The following is a 17,961-nucleotide window of genomic DNA, read 5'->3' on the forward strand; positions in this document are numbered from 1 at the left end:
ATTCTTTGATATTTCGCTCCGAAAGATGCTCAACTTGCGCATTTACTTAATTAGACGATTGCTTTCATAAATAATAGATAATTTATTTACAGATATACATAAACACACATTTTATATATTAGGTAATTTATTCACACACACGCACGCACGCACATATTCATATACAGAAAGAATTTTCTCGTAGAATTTACCCTGAAAATCATGGTAATCGTTGGACAATATGATATGGAAAGAATTTTATGAGAATTTCTCTGATTAATATTTATCACAATAAAATATAAAACATGTTTGATTAATTTTATACTATGCATTAGTAAAATATTAATCAAACATGTTTTATATTTTATTGTGATAGATATTATTTTTATTGTGATATTTTATTGTAATAAATATTAAATATTAATACCAAATATTAATACCATGAGGGTAAATTGTAAGAGAAAATTCTCTCCGTGTATATATAATATATATTTTGCTATATATATTAATTCCTTTTTTGTTGTTTTTAGATTCCATCAACACACGGAGTAATCAACTTGGAATAATTTTGTGCGTGCAATGCTTGGACCGTTCGAGATTATCAGCGGAGTGAGGCTGCATCATACAAACATCGTGAAAGGTGCGTCTTCGATATGCATGTCATCAATTCGAAGAAAGAAGGAGACGCGGCATTTCGCATCGCGTCGGAATCCCCCGCTCGCAGGAAGGATTTTGACGATCCCTAAAAGTAAGTGAAATATCATCGGCAATCATTCACGCGAGATCTTTATCGCGGCGCGCGGCCAACGTGATCCCTGACCCTCGCCGAACTCGGGAGCAGTTTTATGCCGAGCCCCCGCGGTGCGCGAAGAAGCCGATCGCCAGGAGGGGAGGAGGAGGTATCTATCGATCCGCGGAGATCGCGACGCAGGAATGTGAAACGCTTCCTCTCGAGGAGTCGCGGATCCACGCAAGGATCGCGCTCGTGAGTGCGGAAAAGTATTTGCTTGCGACGTCGCTCGCCGCACGCAGGCGATAATAAATAAACTTCGACATTTCGCGCGTTTCTTCCCGCATATACAGACACGATTTCCGATATTCGAGTATCTTTTATCTCTGCTGGTCGTCGAGCCATTGCGGAATGCGATCGTTAGATTGGATAATAAAATTAAGACACGCTTTTTAAGCTTTGAGCTTTAATAATTCGACTATATCGAGATTTTTTCTTCTTTTTGCATATTAACGTTTCATCTATAAAGTGTTTCTAAAATTAGTATGCGCAGTTTTTACTCTATTGTACTATATATAGTTGTAAATATTATCTCGACGTATTTATATTTTTTAATAAAAATCAGCTGATAACAGTCAAAAATATTAATCAAGTTTAAGGAATTATAACTTATTATTTAAAATATATTATTATTTTAATTTGTATAACATTTTTATTTTAAAATTTAATTAACAAATTAACACCGTATTAATATTTTTTCTCAGAAATCAGCTGATTAAAGAGTTAATTTGCTAATTAATTTTTAAAATAATATGTTTTAAATAATATGTCATAATTCTTTAAACATTATTAATATTTTTGACAGTTATCAGCTGATTTCTGTCAAAAAATATTAATCGCAGATAGGTCATTATAATATATTATTTATAACATATTACTATTTTACATTTTATAACATCTTATTATTTTAAAAATTAATTAGCGAATTAACGCTTTAATCAGCTGATTTCTGTCAAAAAATATTAATAAAGCATTAATTTGCTAATTAAATAATAAGACGTTATAAAATGTAAAATAGTAATATGTTGTAAATGTTATAATTCTTTAAACTCGAATAATATTTTTTGACAGAAATCAGCTTACTGTGAAAAAAATATTAATCGAGTTTAAAGTACTATAATATTCTATTTAAAACATACTATCATTTTGATTTTTATAACACACACACACATTATTATTTGAAAATATAATTAACAAATTAACGTTTTAATCAGCTGATTTCTGTCAAAAAATATTAATAAAGCATTAATTTGCTAATTCAATTTTAAAATAATATGTTATAAAATGTAAAATAGTAATATGTTGTAAATAATGTTATAATGCCTAATACTGTCAAAAAATATTAATCGACTTTAAAGTGCTATAACATTCTATTTAAAACATATTATTATTTTAATTTATATAACATATATTATTATTTTAAAAATTAATTAGTATATATGTATATATATATATACATATATACATATATAAATTAACTCCTTAGTCAGCTGATTTCTGACAAAAATATAAATTTGTTAATTTGTTAATTAAATTTGAAAATAATAATATATTATAAAATGTAAAATAGTAATATGTTGTAAATAATATGTTATAATGACCTATCTGCGATTAATATTTTTTGACAGAAATCAGCTTACTGTCAAAAATATTAATAGAGTTTAAAGAATTATGACATATTGGTTAAAACATATTATTATTTTAATTTTTATAACATTATTATTTTAAAAATTAATAACCAAATTAACTCCTTAATCAGCTGATTTCTGACAAAAAATATTAATCGCATATAGGTCATTATAACATATTTTTTACAACATATTACTATTTTATATTTTATAACATATTATTTTAAAATTTAATAAACAAATTAACACCTTAATAATATTTTTTGACACTGCCAGTTACGGGACGCGCAACACATCAAGGTCGTCAAGTCGGAGTTGCCCGGACCGCCGAGCCGAGCCGAGCCGAGCCGAGCCGAGCCGAGCCGAGCCGAGCCGAGCTGAGCCGAGCCGAGCTCCGACGCACGTACGCCGCGACCACCGCCATTACGACTTTGCGACCTTGTCGTGCTGCACGTCCCGCAACTGGCACAAGCCTGTCTGTTGGTAGATGCATTTACGGTTCGCGATCAACGTTTGCGCGCTCATCGCCGGTCCGCGACAGTACGAGTGTGAGTTTAGTGTGTTTACGTACTTAATTATCGTACAAATCCGATCGCGTCGCGAAATCGTGTACCGACATCGTGATCGCGATCGCACGGACCAGTCCATTACGCGACGCCATTACACGGGCGGATCGAATTACCGTTGCGCTTTCGACGCGAATTTCCGGAGTTTTTCGATCCGATTTCTACGTCGTTGAATTGTGATATATAAAACATAGTGAAATGTAGTGCCCATTTCTTGGGATCGACGACTCTTGTATGCGTCGTGAAGTAGTCACCGCATCATCGTCGTTCGATGAGGCCTTCCGATAAGTGGGCGTTGAAAAAAGCGGCGACGCGAAAACAGAGCATCGGTTTTATTCGCGCGCGAATAAGCTCTCGCGATTCTCGCGTTTTACCGAAACGCGTCGAAATGTGATAGCTAAAATCCGGGCGTCGCCGCGCGTCGCGAACGAAAAAAATAACGCGAGTGCAAGTGTTTGGAGTCGATGCCATAACCATAAAGGAACGACGCGGAGAGTCAGAGAGAGGGAGAGAGAGAGAGAGAGGTGGCCCGGGGAGGCATCGGGCAACGGCAGAGCAACGATAGGGTATATATTTTTTATTTAACTTTTCATTTGTTATTTGTGAGATTATCTATAACTTTGCGATAATGATTCAAATTTTACATTGTTGTATAATAATAAATATAAAATATCCTGGATTTTATATTTTGAAATGCTTAGAATATTTAATAATATAATAATTTTTTAAATAATTTAATAATAAATATTTGTATATGTATAAAATACAATTTCTACATTGTATTTTATTTAAGAGATATATGTAGATACAATTATTTATGTAATGCGTATCTAGATTCTCTTACTATTAAATATTTTAATTAAAATATTTAATAGTAAAAATAAATAGTAAAATATTTTAATTTAAATATTTTTTATAATTATTTCTATCTTTCTTTAAAAAATATTTCTTTTCAAATTATGTAGTTTTTTAATATTTATAATTAAAGTAAATAACAAAAGTTAATTATGCGCATAATATAATCATTTTTTGAAACATTAAAATTAATATTTAAATTTTCTCAAATTAATTTTAATATTTGATTTGAAATATTATAAATGATTTAAATATTTTAATAATTGTTTTATATAATATTTATACGTTTATATTTTACAGATTAACATGGTCTACAATTCCGCACATCAAATTGGTGAGTGTTGAATTATTTTAAAAAATATTAAGGTAATGTATTTGTGAAAATTATATCAGAAATATTTTAATACATATATATAAGATAAAAGTATTAGGAATAAACCTTTTTTCTCTGATAATTATAATATAATTTGCAATAATAGATGTATCGGTAATGTTCTTTTTATTCTTATTTTAATTCTTGCAAATTGTTTGATATCTAAATTTACCTTCTTTATACTTATTACATATTAAAAGAATTAAAGTCTCAAGTTAATCGTAATATTATATATAAATATATATTATATATATATCACAAATTCATTATCTTGAAATAAATGAATTGAGATCAATTATTGTATATATGTGTGTTTAATTTTTGAATGTGTATCATAATAGAGATTTTTTCAACATGCATATGTTATAAACATAAAAAATAAGAAATGTTTAATAGTTATTTTATAACACATTTCAATTAATTTAATAGAACGCGCGTTAATAATTAAATTATATCTATTTTTATAATGCGCTAATTTTATTTTTTCTCCAAATTTATTTATGCAAAATATTTTTAATTTTTAATACTTGGATATTTTAAGAAGTCAATTATTAATAATATAAAAAAATCTTTATTTTTATAGTAATATCTTATTTTAGCAACTGTAGTAATAAACATGTAGATATAATTTGATTGAAAAATAATTCAATAAGCTTCTTAGAATTATTTTCATGATATAATTTATTCAAATTAATTATGTTATGAAAATAATTGTAAGAAGCTTATTGAGTTACTTTTTAATGGAATTATCTACCTACATGTTTATTACTACAGTTAATAAAATAATATATTACTATAAAAATAACGATTTTTGTTATATTATTAATAAATGACTTCTTAAAATATATCCAAGTATTGAAAACTAAAAATAATTTTACATTCTTGAGAATTCAAACAAATTTATATCAAAATATCTATTTATTTAAATACATATTCTTTCTTTTTCTATTATAAAAAAAGACATGTTAAGTTGATTCTCGCAAGTATTGTTGCATCTTTTCCGCGATGCTGATAGACTGTCTCGATTGGTATTATGCGTTATATTCGTAGCATCGAGAGGCTGTCATTGCGAGGATTAGCATTTTAACAATTTGTTTAAAATAAAATTAAATAAAATAATGTTTTAAATAATATGTTTTAATACTTTAAATTCGATTAATATTTTTGACAGTTATCAGCTGATTTCTGTCAAAAAATATTAATCGCGGACAAAGTATATATTATAAGTATATATTATTTACAACATATTATTATAATTAAAATAATAATATTTTATAAGTAATATAATATGTTATAATACTTTATCCGTGATTAATATTTTTTGACAGAAATCAGCTGGATAACTGTCAAAAATATTAATCGAATTTAAAGTATTAAAACATATTATTTTATTTAATTTTACTTTGTTTACGCACAACGCGAATTGAGACAGTCAATCAACATCGTGGAAAAGATGCAACAATACTTGCGAAAATCGACTTAATATGCCTTTTTTAGAAAGGAAATAAATAGATATCGGGTGCAAACAAAATACAAAGTTATTGTATTTGCGAAATGTGTGAATGTAATACGAATTTATATTTACGAAATGTGTCCGCCTTAACGGGGCACATTTACCAATAATCAGTGCTCCGATATCGATCGAATCGATCTAACGTGGGAGGTAAATAGAGAAGCCGTTTGCGTTATCTCGATGTTTACGCGTTTCGAGCCGCCCCTCGTTGCCCGAATGAATAGACGGCGAAGGAATAGGTGCCGTCGGTTTCGCAAAATGATAATTAGGCTTTTTACGGTACACGGCCAATTCCAATCTACATTGTGTGTTTGAGGTGAATTCTTGCGCGGTAAGGAAATCGCGCAATACTTTTCGGGGGCCCCCCGGACGTGCACGCGTTGCGAAAAAGTGAAATGTGTTGTGTACCATTGCGTTTCCATTGTTGTGTCACGGGGAGGCGTAAAACGGGGCAAGGTTGCCACTCGCGATTGTTGGGGAAAAAATCCAATACAAGTTCGATTCGCTCCCAAATCCTTCGTATTTGCGCTAGATATCTATCTCTCTTATTATAGCGTATTAAGTATATATATGTATATATAATACACACCGATATATCGACTAACTGAGCTTAATCCACGAGTCTCTATATATATATATTTTAATTTAATTATATACAGAGAGAATTTTCTCTTAGAATTTACCCTGAAAATCATGGTAATCGTTGGACAATATGGTATATGGAAAGAATTTTATGAAAATTTCTCTGATTAATTTAGTACAATAAAAATAATACCTATGACAAAAATAAAATATAAAATATGTTTGATTAATTTTATTATACAGTTCAGTTAGATATTATTTTTATTGTGATAAATATTAATCTGAGAAATTCTTATAAAATTCTTTCCATACCATATTGTCCCATTATTACCATGATTTTCAGGGTAAATTCTAAGAGAAAATTCTCTCTGTGTACGCGAATATGTCGAGATAATATTTACAAGGAATTATTGTAGAATAGAGTACAGAATTGGGCGTATTAATTTTAGAAACACTTTGCGCGACATTAAATCGGTGACATTAACTTTCTACGACGATCACGAGACGCACGACGTTCTTGACAAAAAATTATCCTGAAATACGCAATCTCTGTGGCGTAAATGAAGACGTTGCGGTGAGAGAGGAGAGTCGGATGATGAGAGAGCGAGAAAGAAAGAAAGAGAGAGGGAGGGAGATTCTGCGAGTGCGCGTTTCCCATTGTGAAAATCTCGGGGATCCCTGACCTCTGGTGGCTGCTCGCTTTAATTACGTTTGTCATTTCATAGCCCGGTGTCTCATTATAAAGAAAGTTCGAGACATAACTCAGCACACTTGTTGCGAACCTAGGTGGCCTCTTTCTGGTAACGGCACTAACCAGCCCAACCAGACGACCAGCACCAACCAACCAACCAACCAACCAACCGACCGACCAGTCATGAGCCCCCTTTTACCTTACGTATAGCCCTCCGCGTGCCTCTCTTCGCATCGCCGCTCTAGATCTTCGGATAAGAGTCGAACACCATTTTAGCGGTTCCTTACACATCAGACATCCGCTCTTTTCCTATATGTATATGTATATATATATATATATATATATTTATATATATACGACGGCACTCGGGAGAACCTAGCTGCATTTTTTTCGCGCGAATGTCAAGCGGAGGGAAAGACGCGAAGAAAGGAAGGGATGATGGACGGGTAAAAAGAGAAAAAGAGCGATGTGTGGTGGAGAAGAGTGAAGGAAAGAGAAGCCGAAAGAGAGGAAGGAATTAAAAAAGGATAGGGACACACGTGTCAGAACCGAAACCTTCTAATCCTTCGTACGCACACGGGTGCCCGGTTCATAAGTACGCGTGAGACCGGAGGTAGAAAACGGGATACGTACCGTTTTGTGTATACGCGATAAGGGTTTCGCTCCTCGGCGTATAATATTCCCTGCAATCAGAGCGACGCGTTTATTGTTTGACGTTTAGCTGGACCGAGAATTCCGCTATTGTTTCGATGGATCATGGTCATCTTATCTCTCAGCGTTTGTTTGAGAAATATTCGATTAAAAATACGCGTCGGGCAATTTTTACATATATAAGATCGAGATATGATTAGCGAATGTTGTTTAGTTAATTGATACAGCAATCTCTTCATTTTTTTTAAATTATTCATTTAAATTATTCATTTATAAATCGATGGTAGATATTTTAGAAACTGATTAAACAACTGATTAAAATTAAACTTACGTGCACATTCTCTGGATTTTCTCTGGATTTCACAAGCGGATGTCGCTTATCTAGCGAGGTCTTCGCTGTTATCCCGTAACGTTACTTCGTCCGCGAGATGCCTAATCGCGCATGCTTCATATTCAGGTTAATTTCGCATTTAATTGCAGATTTATCTGTTTACGAGACCTATCCGCTATACAGTTAGAGCGATAATCAATCTCACCGGGAACGGTGAGAAGATCCACTTTAGGAGAACCGTCACTTTATAAAATTATGTGCTGCCACATTGTAGAGTCATATTTATAATTGTAGCAACGCGAGGAATAATTAATCCTAGTATAGAGCTGGCAATTATAATTAATGGCACAGGAAATTGTGCGCATTTATTACAACCGAATATAGTATATTCAAATACGATTAGAGAGTATTTATTAATTTAATTAACACAGTATTCGGATAATCAAATCTTCGATCGAGGGGCTATATAAATCGGGATAATTGACAGATTTTTCTCTCACAATCAGTATATATAAAAAAAAATATAGACATTCCTTCCTCGCTCTTTTTCTATTATAAATACATATATACATATAGGATACCGATTTCGGCCGAATCTAGACAACGACGTCGTATATATAGCTTTTCGCTGCGAAATATCGTCGCCGCAATTTCCCCGCGATTGACTCGGCGTTGCATGTAACTCGATTGCGATTTGCGTACGAATCCCGACGGCACGGCCTATTCGATCGCACATAAAATCTAGCTTTGCATGCTGATAAGAGGGTCCCGGCGCACCTGTGTGCTGCGCGTCACACTATGCCGCTCTCGTGCGTGTATACGTGCAATAACGCACACGCGTAAAGAGACCTCGCCGCGCTATATTACACCTCTCTCCCTCCCCTCGTTTCCGACCCTCTCCTTCGTCACCTTCTCCCTCTCGCGCGTTCTTTTTTTTTCTCTCTCTCTCTCTTTTTCTTTTTCTCTTTCCTCTCTTCTAAGCGTATACGCGCGCACGCAGATCCCGCGTGTCGATGTGGGTACGGTTATTAGCCCAGAAAGCAAGGCCCCTGCTTCCGGTGTAGGCACTTCAGTTCGAGAGTTTCTTAACCCCTTCTTATACACGACTCTTGCTCGGCCTGGCCTGGCCTAAGACTCTGCCCCGGCTTGGCCTGCTGTCGGTTGCGGGTGGTAGGTAGCTAGAGTACCGTAGAGGTACACGAGCAGAGCTATAGCTTATACAGGGTGTTCCCAGACGAACCTTATTCGCAGACTCCTCCCAATCTGGAGCCGGTTTTTTTCCCTCGAGATGTCGAAATTATTCTTGAATTGTAAAATCGATCGAGTCAATTGAGAATGACAAATATGAATAAATCAATTTCGAGCAGATTTAATTTGTAAAAAATTGGATATATTAAAAAATAAAAAAGAAATAAATAAAAGAGGAAATCAAAGTAAGAAATCGTGATATAGAGACGTGAAATCGAGTCCTCATCGTGGGGATAAAATCTCAAGGCTTGTCGCGAAAAAACTATAGATATTTCTCGAGCACACATTATACAAACACCCTGTATGTATAGAGATATACAGAGATAAATATATATCCGGCGTGCACACGCCGGGGTGGATTATCAAATGGCGATTTTTTCCCGCGACGCGGTGGACCCGCGACCTGTCTCACCAGGAGAGCTCGTAGATTTCAAGAGACACCACGAACGATGCGCACGATTTCGATGCACGCGATCTCGATTATCCTACAGTAGCGATTCGCGATTGCATTAATTTATAGACTATATAGAGACAAACGGCTTTATATCGCAGGATAATTGACAAAGAATTTAGAGAAAAGATATTTTTATCGTAAAAATAGTATGCGTTAACGAGGCCAGCCGAACAGCTGTCATCTGTCATCTAACGTCATCTGTCAGATTTAAAACTTTGGAAACTAAAATTGCAATCAAATTCGATTGGATTCAATATAGGTCTGAAATTAACGATTAACGACGATAGAGAAAGAGAGAGAGACGAACGTAATTTCTAGACAGAACGAATTTTGCGGTATTCCTCAGAGTCGCGAAGTCGTTCGTACATAGAGTCGAGACGTTCGCGGTCTTTCGAAAGTGATGACCCCGCGAGCGGTAAAGGTGCGTGCAGCTGCTTCCTCCTCGGAAAGCATTTTATACGTATGGAACAACACTAATGCGATGGAGATTAGCTTACCTGCTAGTTCCCATGAACTATTTTTGAGCTTAATCGTTGCGCTGATCTGCTGTTATACGCCGTAAGGAGGCGCTGCGTTGTAACAGATAATTACTTGCGTGCTGGCGGGGAATAGACGTTCCTGGATCGCTGCTAATGAGCCTCTCTGAAATATTATCGATGCGCGTACGGTAGCGTGTTTATAACCGCTCTTCTTTTCCCGGGGACGAGGAATATTTTTCCAACGCGCTCTCGTCGGAAAATCCTTTGTTACGTTCATTTCTTCTTTTGCTTTCAGCCATACTTTTCTTCGTGAAAAGAGAGAAATTTTTCAATCTCGATTTTAAATTATCGTAAAAAAAATTTGCGTTCGTCATTCGCTGGCGCGTATCGCGTCTGGGTCACAGGTGAGAGATTAAAGAATCCGCACCCGACTTCTCTCTCTCCAGTTGAGAGCTCACGTGGAAATGGGATCGTATGCTTGCACGCAACCGTTGTAATGGTCGTCATCGATTCAAGATGCGTTGATGTAATTCGCAAGCCGACCGATGGGGCGTTTATTTTACTCTTCCACGTGAAGGATTTACGCGTTGATGGATGAAATTATTTTAATTATATTTGTATTAGAATTTTTAAAAAAATTAAATTCACATTAAATATATAATACATATATGCGCGGTCGCGACACGAGATTCTCTTGGCATGAATTCGCGTGATTCGAATCGTGGTCTCGCTAAAATCGCACAGTAAAAACTATTGCAACGTCGGAAGTGGCAATGCCCGGCAAGAGAGCGTACGGTTCTCAAAGGGTTAATTGGGCATAGTAACTCTTCAGGTGACCAAGCTCCATGGGAGTGTGACGGAAAGAACCCGGTTTCGTGCGCGCGGAATTAAGTATACAGTACCCACGTCTCTATTTATAACACCTTATAGGCGAAAGGACCTTATAGGAGAAGACTCGCGTCTTCTCACTCATTTTGCCGAAGCGAAATAGGGAATGTCCTTGCGGCATCGACGTTCGTTACACCCTGCTATAACAGCGAAATGTTATTATCGCGCGTCCGTTCCCATATATCTCTCTATCTACATATTACATTGTCTCATTAACGCGATAACATTTCCATTCGTCAACATTTATATTCTCATCTGCTTTCGCTTGGAGATGTGAAAGAATAAAGAAGAATTTTATTTAATTTTTATTTATTAAGATAATTAAAGATGGATTATTTAGAAACTGCATGGCTCTATTTAAAGCTATTTACAATATAAGATACTTTTTGAAATGGTATATTAAATATAGTGACTCTTATTCGTATATAAGAATATATTGTGCGTACGATATTATATGCATACGGTCGTTTAAAATCGATGACGTTATACTGGGAACTCGAGCCTTCATTATACTCCGTCTCCAATCACGTGTGACAAATTATTCGCGCGTCACTTCCTTTAGTGCACTGACGAGATTTCCACGGGGTACGACCTGAGAGACAGACAGTCTGACAGCCATGCCCAATTCTCTGTAATACATAATACATAATACATGCGCATCGCAAATCGAAAGAGTAAAATAATTAAAATTAATCGGATGTATATTTTGTCGAAGCAAAGAATTCGAGGTTTTTAAATAAATAGAAAAAGAGCTTTTTTGTAATATAATAAGTTTCGAAAAATTAATTTTTCAATTAAATTTCATCTTACGATTCTCAATTAGCGGAAAATTAAAAGATTGCCGAATAAATTATAGTCTTCTACAGACTTTTCGTTCAAGAGGAACGTTCTCACGATATCGACGACTGACATAACGTAACGTAACAAGTCTTAATGGGATATTTCTTTAGATCGTGTGCATATTTTATCGAATTTTCGATATCCTATAATATGCAGAGAGAATTTTCTGTTAGAATTTACCCTGAAAATCATGATAATCGTGGGACAATATGGTATGGAAAGAATTTTACGAGAATTTCTCTGATTAATATTTATCACAATAAAAATAATAATATCTATTCCAATAAAATATATAAAATATTTTTGATTAATTTTACTATGCAGTTAAAAAATAAAATTCTTTCCATACCATATTGTCCCACGATTATTATGATTTTCAGGGTAAGATCTAAGAGAAAATTCTCTCGCAATCAGTGTATCATATCCAACTCTCGATTCGGCGCGTTTCGAGAATTAAATGTCATAAAACCATTTTTGTCTAAATTCCACGATAAGAAAAAAAGGAAAAGCGCTGTAAACTAGCCTGAAAATGATCTCTCTGCGAAAGATGGAGAAAATATCGATAAAAATCTGTCTCGATATTAAAAAATGGCGAACAACGTCGCGCGATATTCTCGCCGACAGTATACACCGTGCGGTTCAGGTCAAGTCTCTCTCTCTCGCTCTCTTTCTCTCAGAATAGGATATATTAAAAGAAAAAAAAAAGTATCATCCTTGCGTGTCGGAGCCGCGGCTGAGGTCGAGGAGCAGCGGCGGCGCGGTACACCACACGACGCCACAGCACACGAGGCGGTCGTGCATAAGTCAGCACTCAGGATATTTCGTCATTTCCTGCTTCTCACGCGATACAATCTAAATTAACTATGTTCGCTTGGCTAGGCCTCCTCCCTCGCACGGAGAGTCTCTCTCGCATCTCTCAAGAAAATTTCTTATTTCCTAGTGAGGAGGGCCGCGTCGCCGCCGCTGCCGACGTCGCCGACGTGCACAAGGTGTACACCGAGGGGGACGAGAAGGCCGAAGAACCCGAGGACTTTCGCAATGTTCCCGTTTTGCGCCGTCAAATGAGTGAGTTGCCGCTAATTCTTGCATTTTCTCCACGGCTCGGAAAATCCGGCCTTTTAATGTGTCCTCTCCAAACCGGAAGAGAGATTACGCGTCGCCCTCTTCGCCCTAGGAGAGAATCTCCTAAGATATCTGTCTAAATTCCACGATACGAAAAAGAGGAAGAGCGCGCGACGAGTCTAGAAATTATCTCTACGCGAAAGATGGAGAAAATACCGATAAAAATTTCGCTCGATATTGAAAACAAAATTTAGGACGCTTCGTTGCAACGTAAACAGTGTCGTCGTCGAAAGAAAAGTCGAAGCTAGGCGATTTAGTTAGGTTTCACACACCGACCGGTTGCCAACCCGACTGTGACTTTTGCGGATTCCCGGAGGATTCTAATTTGCGCGCCTATCCTCGGGGGGAGAGGCCGTTTTACGGCTCGAACGAATAAGCAGCCGTGCGGAGGAAGTAGGGCGTAAAGTGCCTTGAACTTTGAACCGCACGTTTTTTTTTTTTTCTTTCTTCTTTTTAAATGACGCGAATAGGGAACTCTCTGCGAATGGGAAACACGCGATAATCTCTGTGTCAGCACCTTATAATTAGTATTAATATTCTTAGATCGTCATCAACGTTAATCTTAAAAATCAAAGTAAAAATACAAGATGATATTTTTAGATCGTCAACAACATTCATCTCAAAAATCAAAGAGAAAGAGAGCGGGAGAGAGAGAAAGGCAAACATAGCGTTTTTATAATTATTTTCTTATTTCTACTTTTGATGCCGTGATCACAAAATTTTCTCACGCTATATAATTGATCATAAAAAAACATTGTATAGAGATTTCAGTCTTATTCTATAATTTTATGTGTTTCGGAAATTAGGGGTACTGAATTTCTTTTCCAAGTCTTTTTAGCTTCCCAGAAATATTCATTAAACTAAAACGATTCCGCCATTTAAAGGCTTTTAATTAATTCGAGAGTTACGGTAGAAGGTCACGCGCGAGTCCACCAACACGTGGCTTCAATTTTGGACGAACGTCTGACCAGTGATGGAGCGCATCACTTGCCGGATGGTTCCTCGATATTCCTCTCTTCCTCTCCTCGCGTTCGCGCATAAACTCCGTATATGCGCGGGAAAGGCTCGCGAGAATCGCGATTAAACGACACGCGCGATGATCACGATCGGACGGTACTTTTTCAGCAATTTTGTAATTACGATCGAGCGATTAAGTTGCATTTTTTCTCCTCGGAATCCTCGAGGTGGTAGCAAACTTCAAAGAACGCGCGAAGGGAACGAGCGAAAGAAAGGAGATGATATCGGCCGCACATGGGTGTGTGAAGCGCGGAAATGTTGTGCGGAGAACACGCGCTCTAGTGTGTGAAAAAGAGAGAGAGAGAGATAGAGCGAGAAAAAGAGATGCAACTGACCATGGTGCGAATACACGCGTTCGTAGAAAAACGGGGGATACACGGGTGTTTTGCATAGGACGAGCGTGACGAGCGAGCTTTCCCTTCTCGTCTCTTCTCGTCTTCTCTTGCTCTCGAGTAACGCGACAACTATCCAACCCCAACCAATGATCGCTAATCAACGATTAGCGATCATTGGTTGGGGTATTCATAGTTCGATCTTATATCAAAGATCGTCTTAAGTCCGAGCTTAAGATCCAGACCAGACTTAAGATGATCTTAAATATAAGATCGGACTATGAATACCGGCCATTGATTCACTCTAATATAATTAATTTTTTCCTAAGAATATTCGACAACCTTAACCAATCAACGCACCCATCTTTCGCCCATGGTTTTCCCATATCTCGCGAGTCTCGCGAGTTCGCGCGAAACGGGGCCGACCAACGTCGCGTGACGTGTCACACGATATACACACGCGCGATCGGGTCCCCCGGTGCCGGTGGCGTTTCTAACAAATTAACGGCCGATATCTCTCGTCGTTTACCCTTCTTCCTTTGCCTTCTGGCTCCACCTCCCGGCCCGAGAGAACGCGCGCGCGCGGGGTCGCGGGCGCGTCTGGAGAGAGAGATCATTTTTGCCACGTATTTGCAAACTGAATAATAAATACCACGGATGTATGTACGCGAAAGAGCGACGCGTTCCGCCTTCACGCAACTCGCGCTTAGCGCGGATTGGTCGCACCGGCCGCGAGGGGACGGTACGATATTCATTCCGTCGTCTCTCCTCCGCTCCGTGGACCTACTTTGTACACGCACACGCGCGTACTCTCCCCGAGTCCCCGGGTTGCACGTGCAGGATGAATTCCCGTGGAGGGGACACGTATGCACGCCGTTGTGTGCGCCGTGTATCTTTCTCTGTCTCTCTCTTTCTCACTCTTTCTGTCCTCCCGTCTCGCGGAGAGAAGCGGCATTCGGCTCGAACGAGTCCGTCTCCCTTGGTCCGCTTCTCTATGTCTCTCTTTTTCCTCTCTCTCTCTCTCTCTCTTTCTCTCGTTTTTTGAGTTCCTCTTTTGTCATCTTACTATATTTGGTCTTATAGATTGCGCAGATGCATTTTTTGGTAGATTTCTATTTCTTTTTTCACATAATTATATGTTATATAACTTTACATAATTTATTTTTATTATACATTACAGTTTTATTTTATAAGAAATTTTTGCATGCGATGGAAATTTCTCGTTTTCTTTTCCCATCAGTTTTATATCGCTTTCCTTATTTGGTCCTAATATTTTTATATTTAATACTTAATTTTTCTATATTGCATCTTGTTTTACTTGGAAAAGTTCTTTCGAAAGAATACAATAAATATCTCTCTTCTTTTCTCTACGTCCATTTCTCCCTTCGATCTTTGATGGGTCAAAAGTATACCTGCCCGCATAACCACAAACGAATACACATTCATTCTCCAACAAATGCTTTGCTCAATAGGATATTCTGTCCTCGTTGCATTTTCGGCTTCCCTAAATCTAAACCTGTCATTTAGCAGGAAGCGAGAAAGATACATGGCTGACGAGAAACGTTTTGTCGGGAAAATTTAAAGATTTCAAGATAACCGAGATTATCAATAATAGATCAATAATAATCAATAATAATAAAAACAATATTTTGCAATAATATGCCTGAAAATATACGTGTCCTATCTTTGTTATTCGTACAAGTTTTTCGAGAGATTCAACTTGGGATAATAAAATAATTTGAAACGCTAGCTATAGAGAAAGAAGGAGCAGATTATAATTGCGAGAATATCAAATTTATAGGATAATAAATTTGATTTGCGAGAGAATAAATTTAATTATTTTTTTATCGACGTGCGAGAAGAAAACTTCGCGTTGAAAAGATAATATCATCATGATTGATCAATAATAGAAGATCAATAACAACAGAAACAATATTTTGCAATAATATGCCTGAAAATATACGTGTCCTACCTTTGTTATTCGTACAAGTTTTTCGAGATATTCAACTTGGGATAATAAAATAATTTGAAACGCTAGCTATTATAGAGAAAGAGAAGGAGCAGATTAATTGCGAGAATATCAAATTTATAGGATAATAAAGTTGATTTGCGAGAGAATAAATTTAATTATTTTTTTATCGACGTGCGAGAAGAAAACTTCGCGTTGGAAGGATAATATCATCATTGAAGGGATTAATAATAATAAGAAGCAAGACGGAATATATCAATGATAATATACGCGACGTTCCCGTCACGGCTGTAGAGAGAGAAAGAGAGAGACTTTATTTCGTTTTAGGGATTGTTCGAATAGCATAAATATTTATGCGCGTACGCAAGCATTACGCGCTTGCCAGCGCATTAACGAGCACAATGCACCTATATCGTTTCATATACATACCAACTGCTCAGGTGAGTGACGACCGCCCGAGCGTGTGATGTTTTTCTCAGTTTACTTTACGGTTCTTCCTCGGGGATGTCGCTCTCTTTCGTACATCATCAGCTTCTGTGTTGTGCGTTTCTATTTTTATATATATCTTTTATAAGGAGTAATAAATATACAGGGTGTCTCCGGTATCATAATACAATGTGGCGATTCTCTTCTCGTGAAAAAATATATAAAATAAGTTTTTTTAATTATAAAAAATTTAGTGCAAAAAATTTAATCTGTATTTATTCAAATCTTCTTTGTCCGTCGTACATCGCGATCTATGCAGGTTGCGAGACGCATTTCGTATTGCTAATAGATCAAAATAGACCGATAATAGTCTGCTAAATTATATGCATGGAGAGAGATTAATAGCGAAGAATTTTTTTTCGAATGTTTTCGTCTCCGTTCGCGCGGCGGCTACGCGAGACGGCTACGTCATCGAGATCGATATCGATCGTATTATCGAAAGGGCAGCATGCCGGTATGCAAGTCGAGCGAGTTAGCACGACTTAACAGCCCCCCGTATCCTCTCCCTCTCTCTCTTTTTCTCTTTCTCGCGCGCGACTTGGTTCATAATCTTTTAAATATTCAATTTTGTACGGTCGGTTTTACATTCACTATAGCGTATCGTACAGCCGCTACGCTAGACGAACTCGCACACACGTGCATACATGCTCCAACTTATGGAAAGAAAAAAGAAAAACGCATTTGCAGATCGTAGATCGAGCCACCGTTGATTTTTCTCGAGACGTCATTAATTAAACTATCAATTAAAGATTGATTCTCGATAATATATTTCTAAATTAACCAAGATATTAAAGCTTAATTTAAATTAATTAGTCTCGACGACAAGATTACTGTATCTTCGACGAAATTCACGCGATACTCGAGAAAAAATTCTTTCGAGCGGATAAAAGAAAATGCGCTCGAAGAGACTGACGCATGTTTTTTTTTTTTTTCGCGTTAATTTGCGATGCGTGATTTTGCGCGCGCTCGGAATAATTAACGCATCTCCTCCCCCCTCTTTTACACACTTACTTTACACGGGATAAAGTTCGACGCGTAACGAAGCGTCCGACATTAACGAAGCGTTAAAGCGAGGCAGGTGTGTTGCATTAATGTAGTAAGACCGGGAGGAATAATAAAAATCGCATAATCGCACCTCGCGGAGAGGTCGTATTAGTAATAATAATG

General features: G+C 36.7%; 1 protein-coding gene across 2 annotated transcripts in view; it reads left to right on the forward strand.

The window, feature by feature from the left end:
• The first annotated feature begins 589 nt into the window (after window positions 1-589).
• The window catches only part of LOC145935656 (uncharacterized), a 50,368-nt gene continuing 32,996 nt past the window's right edge, over window positions 590-17,961 (forward strand). Inside the window, exons 1-4 of one of the 2 annotated variants that reach the window (XM_083037159.1) lie at window positions 590-727; window positions 2,674-3,529; window positions 4,119-4,152; window positions 12,809-12,933. The gene's annotated coding sequence lies outside the window, so the exon portion shown is untranslated. The remainder of the gene's footprint in view (window positions 728-2,673; window positions 3,530-4,118; window positions 4,153-12,808; window positions 12,934-17,961) is intronic. The other variant, XM_083037160.1, reaches the window with a different exon arrangement.

The sequence above is a fragment of the Prenolepis imparis genome, unplaced genomic scaffold (genome assembly GCF_030444845.1).
Source record: "Prenolepis imparis isolate NDT839.2.m4 unplaced genomic scaffold, iyPreImpa1.0 SCAF_4, whole genome shotgun sequence".
Lineage (NCBI taxonomy): Eukaryota > Metazoa > Arthropoda > Insecta > Hymenoptera > Formicidae > Prenolepis > Prenolepis imparis.